Raw genomic sequence first — 6,108 nt, forward strand, 5'->3', positions numbered from 1 at the left:
TTTATGAATTATGAGTGAAATATGAGCCTTGGGGGCAATCTTGTGAATAAGGGAAAAATGTCCTAATTACGTTGAATAATTAATTTTGAATAATTAATTTGGAAAAATGTGAAATTGAGTTGAGGATAATGAAATTGGAAAATTGTGGGAGTAAATGGTATAGTTGGATAATTTAATCACTCACCTATGAAAATATTGATATTTTATCTATTGATAAATTTATTATCTATTCAGAGATAACTACTTTGGCTATCGATGGAGGATAGTCTTGATTGTTATAGACACTGTATGTTGATTAGGAAAAACTGAAACTAATCAAACGTGTTATGCCATTGAATATGACGGTTAGAATAATACAGCAAATATGTGTATTGATTGATCATTATATATGATAACTGTTTAAATACATTGTACATGTATATTGTTTGGGAGGAGATAGGGGATGTACTCCATGATTTGAAGGGAGATAGGGGATAGACTCCATTAATACAGCAAATATATGTATTAATTGAAGTGTGGAAGTGTTTTAATATGAGTTGTAGACTCATTGATAAAGAAAGTGTTTTAATATGGGATGTAGTCTCATTTAATTGTTTGGCCAAGTCCTGAGCCATGTTTATGAATTGATTTGGATAAGTAAAGGAAAGTGGAATGAAACATGGGCATAATTGTCATGGAATTGTATTATGATATAAGTTGGTTTATAAGTGCTAGCCATCTATCAAATGTTAATGTTTTAGTTATTTCTCATACTTAGTTTAGTATATCTCTACTGGGTATTGGCTCACCCTATATGGGACATCATTTTCAGGTTCAGGAGATATGCCACCTCTAAGGACGTAGCTTGGGAGGCTTAGAGGCTTGAAGATCTTTTTGTTGTTTTCTTTTTGTATTACATGTTAATCAAGCCAATGGCTTATTTTGTATAAAGAGTTAGAACTCTTCTTTTGTTGAACCCAAGTGTTGACTTGGAAAGTTCTAAGCCTATAGGGTATTTACTTTTGATGTCAACATGTAATACTTATGTAATGAATACTCTGATAAATAGAAATATGCTTTATTCTCTTATGTCTATGTATGTCAAGAATGTGGGTTTATATGTATTATTTTGAGGGCGTTACAGATAAATTTAGTGAATTTCAGTGTCCCAAAAATAATTTAGAAAGGGAACAAATGAAAGAAATTCCTTATGCCTCTGCAGTTGGGAGCATTATATATGCTCAAGTTTGTACACGTCCTAACATAGCATTTGTAGTTGGTATGCTTGGTCGATACCAAAGCAATCCCGGACTTGATCATTGGAAAGCAGTTAAGAAAGTGTTGCGATATTTACAAGGCACTAAGGATTACATGCTCACTTATCAGAGAACAGACAGCCTTGAAGTGGTTGGTTATTCAGATGTTGATTGTGCTGGATGTGAAGACACTCGAAAGTCCACTTCTGGGTACATTTTTATGCTTGCTAATGGACCCATTTCGTGGAAGAGTCATAAGCAATCTCTGACAACCTCTTTCACTATGGAGGCAGAGTTCATAGCATGTTATGAAGCCACATGTCATGCAATATGGCTAAAGAATTTCGTATCTGGATTACAACTTGTCGATTCAATTTCGAAACCTTTACAAATTTACTGTGATAATGATGCTGCTGTGCGGTTCTCCAATAATAACAAGACTTCAGGAGGATCAAAACATATTGATATCAAGTATTTAGTTGTTAAAGAAAGGGTTCTGAATCAGACTGTTTCCATCTCTCATATTGGTACTACACTCATGTTAGCAGATCCTTTAACTAAAAATCTCACATCTAAGCTCTTTTAAGAACATGCTGCGTGCATGGGCTTAGTAGAAAATTTATCATGTTTAGATTTGGAATGAGTGTATTATGTTCGTGATAAATGTTATGTTATAATCATCTTCTGTTAGTAATGATTATGTTTGTTGTTTTCATTCTTCATACTTGTGCACAATTTAGAAGAAGATGTAAACAACGAGACCGTTATAGATGAATTAGCATTAATCACCATTATGTTTCTAATGTCATCTCTGTGATTTAAGATTCACTTATTCATGTTGATAGAAAATATTAACACTATAACCATTGTACAGTCTTGATTAATGTATAAATCACTGACTACAATGATTTGGTGCTAATAATTTCATTGAACAGAATCTAATGGTGATGGTGCAATCTTCTAGTGGGAGAACCTTGGTTATATTATGATAATCTAGTGACGTAATATAATCATGCAAGCTAAGTGGGAGATTGTAAGAATTTTTCCTAAATATGACTTAATGTGGCTTATGCATGATTATACTAGATGCATCTCATTAAGAAATATACATGTACATCAATTAGATGGTGACTAATCATTGATGGATGCACCTATATATACAATGTATATAAGACTAATGTTAATGCATTGAATGCGATAGATTCATTATGAATGAATATGTAAGATACATTAATCTATCTAATGAATTCATTAATATAGAAGATGCATTATGTATCATGAATGTATAAGATACATTAATCTATTTAATGAAGTTCATTGAATGAATGGATTCTTTGATGGGAAGAATACTAGTATAAATAGTGTAAGGTCCCAAACCACACTCTCCATCACAAAAACTCAAGTTGTCACCACACGAAGGCTCCCATCGCCTAGAGAGAGAGAAGTGGTTTGAAGATCTTAGACAAGTAAAGTACTTGAAGATCAAGGTCTTCCATTCAAGGTTTCTCTTTCTTAAAAGAGGATTTCATATTATCATGGATCAAGGTATGTATTCACTTAAGTTGAATTGTAGAAATTCATATAGTTTTCATATATAGAATTGAATCCTTAATGGTCTTTAGTTTATGTTCCGCAAAGTTTTCTAGCATTTGCCTCATACATTGATAATTTTAAATATATAGTATTATTAATAATAATTTGATATATTATATATATTAATTTTTTTTATGTGATTATAGTACTATATTATTTGTCTTTATTATTTTTTGGAGTCTTGCTAATAAATGAATACAAGACCAAAAAATAAATAAATAAAGTAAAAAATTTGAAGAACATTGAGATATTTGTTTAACCTATTTCAGATAATTTCTTCTGATTTCATACGGATTTTAGCTTTCTTCATATTTTTTAAAACACTTTCTGTGGGGATATATTTTCTGAGTACCAACACGTGGCAAGGTGACGCCGACGTGTCAGCCGACGTGCCACGTGTCTTGGTCGTTGTGCCGAGGTCATCTCGGCTAGGCCGAGGTTACCTCCGAAGATATCGGAATTCGAGATAAGCAGATAAGGGATGAGAGTCCTAGAATGAAGAGGGAACTCAACCTGGATATGGACAAGAGTCCTAGATTGGGAGAAGACTCTAGTTTGGGTAAAGATAAGACTCTTAGAGAGTTTTGTCCTAACTCCACTGGGAGTCCCAGATAAGCAGTAATCCTGAGTCCATAGAAGTCAGGCTTCTATTGGGACTAGGATTGAGTTGGCTATAAATAAGAGGCACCCCCATGGGTCTAAGGTATGCTTTTTGATACTCAAGCTTGTGAGTTTAGTACTTGATTTATCTTTGAGAGATATACTGACTTGATCGTCGGAGTGCCCCCGGGTGGTCGAAACCACCGCGGGATGCTTATATTTCTGTTGCAGGTCAGTCAGGTGCCATCTATTCTGCCAGTGCTCTCCAGCTGGTTACTAAGCGGGCAGTGTGGTCGGAAAATCACCCACACAATTTGGCGCCGTCTGTGGGAAAGAAAGAAGAATAGATGGCTAATGACGGACAGAAGGATCAGATTGAAGACAAACACTCCTGCTGGGAGTGGGAGACCTATCGACCTCGATCCTGAAGGGGACAATCGCAACATAGAAACTCGTGACCAGGGTCACGGAGTGAAAGACGCCAGCCATGAAGGTGACGCATCAAAGACAACAGATCGAAGCGGATACTACGACAAAGATGACCTCCAGGTATGGGAGGATAGATACCTGTGGAAGAACGAAGACCCTTCCAGAAAGGAGGCAAAGACATGGGGCATGAGTGCTCCCAAGAAGATGGCATTCAAGTATAGAAGAGCTCAGCCTAAGTGAGCAGATCCTAGATTCCAGATTCCAGATCCCGGATCCGAGAAGACATCATCTTGACTTAGATGAATAGGCCCGAGAAGACGAGAACTCAACCTAAGTGAGCAGATCCTGGATTCCAGATCCTGGATCCAAGAATACATCATCTCGGCCTAGATGAGTAGGCCCGAGAAAAGAAGAGCTCAACTCGAGTAAAACAGATCTAAGAAGATAAGATCTCGACGCTTAAGTCCGAGAAGAGAAGAGCACAGCGAACAGATCTAAGATCCCAGAGGATAAAAAGGAAACACAGAAGATCAGACTAAAGTTGGCCGGGTTGAAAACCCCGGCTTGAATCCAAGAAGATGCTTAACCGTAGTTAAGCCAAGAAGATTCTTAACCGTAGTTAAGATCGAGAAGATTCTTAACCGTAGTTAAGCCAAGAAGATGGTTAACCGTAGTTAAGCCGAGAAGATTCCTAACCCGTAGTTAAGCCAAGAAGATGCTTAACTGTAGTTAAGCCAAGAAGATGCTTAACCGTAGTTAAGCCAAGAAGATTCTTAACCCGAAGTTAAGACCAAGAAGATGCTTAACCGTAGTTAAGCCAAGAAGATTCTTAACCCGAAGTTAAGACCAAGAAGATGCTTAACCGAAGTTAAGCCAAGAAGATTCTTAATCCGAAGTTAAGACCAAGAAGATGCTTAACCGTAGTTAAGCCAAGAAGATTCTTAACCCGAAGTTAAGACCAAGAAGATGCTTAACCGTAGTTAAGACCGAGAAGATTCTTAACCCGAAGTTAAGACCAAGAAGATTCTTAACCGTAGTTAAGCCAAGAAGATTCTTAACCCGAAGTTAAGACCAAGAAGATGCTTAACCGTAGTTAAGACCGAGAAGATTCTTAACCCGAAGTTAAGACCAAGAAGATTCTTAACCGTAGTTAAGCCAAGAAGATTCTTAACCCGAAGTTAAGACCAAGAAGATGCTTAACCGTAGTTAAGACCGAGAAGATTCTTAACCCGAAGTTAAGACCAAGAAGATGCTTAACCGTAGTTAAGCCAAGAAGATTCTTAACCCGAAGTTAAGACCAAGAAGATGCTTAACCGTAGTTAAGACCGAGAAGATTCTTAACCGAAGTTAAGACCAAAGATTCCTTAACACTTGTTGAAATTTGTAGCAATTTACAAGTTGTTAAGCTGACAAAGATTCCTTAACACTTGTTGAAATTTGTAGCAATTTACAAGCTGTTGAGCTGAAACCATTCCTTAACACTTGTTGAAATTTGTAGCAATTTACAAGTTGTTAAGCTGACAAAGATTCCTTAACACTTGTTGAAATTTGTAGCAATTTACAAGCTGTTGAGCTGAAACCATTCCTTAACACTTGTTGAAATTTGTAGCAATTTACAAGTTGGAGGTAAGCCGAGATCATTCCTTGTCTATCGCTTGTTGAAATTTGTAACAATTTACAAGATGAAGATAGACCGAGTTCATGGAGTAACACTTGTTGAAGTTCTGTATGAGTTTACAAGTTGGTAAAAACGAGATGATGCTTAACCGAAGTTAAGCCGAGTGAAATTTGGTTTTATACTTGTTGAAAAGTTTATAAGTATATATGCTTGTTGAAACTTATGAAAAGTTTGCAGATCAGTATCTTGCCAAAGTAAAGTTTTGCAGGACAGTTTCTTGCCGAAGTAAAGTAGGTAGTTAATATACCCGAAGTTTGTAACCCTGAGACGATTTTACAAAGGGGGCAAAATATGAAAGACACGCAAAATATTCTAAGTACAGAATCATGCAATGGCAGTCAAAAAAACACAAAGGCACAAGCATTCAGAGAAGGAAAGTCGAATTAGACATCCAAGAAAAAGGAGGCACATCGGCCATATGCAGAGCTTACATTGTCTAAAACACAAAAAGGTACGCAATTAATGTTTTGAGCATTAAGGTTAAACAGAGATGCTGCTTAACCGAAGTTAAGCCGAGATGATGTTTAACCGAAGTTAAACAGAAGTGCTACTTAACCGAAGTTAAGCCGAGAT

The 6,108-nt window shown here is 36.4% G+C and overlaps 1 pseudogene; it reads left to right on the forward strand.

Annotated features, from left to right (window-relative positions):
• The first annotated feature begins 1,173 nt into the window (after window positions 1-1,173).
• LOC145805242 (secreted RxLR effector protein 161 pseudogene) lies at window positions 1,174-1,821 on the forward strand (annotated as a pseudogene).
• The last annotated feature ends 4,287 nt before the right edge of the window (window positions 1,822-6,108 follow it).

Source organism: Camellia sinensis, chromosome 13, assembly GCF_055761805.1.
Source record: "Camellia sinensis isolate YWXY chromosome 13, ASM5576180v1, whole genome shotgun sequence".
NCBI lineage: Eukaryota > Viridiplantae > Streptophyta > Magnoliopsida > Ericales > Theaceae > Camellia > Camellia sinensis.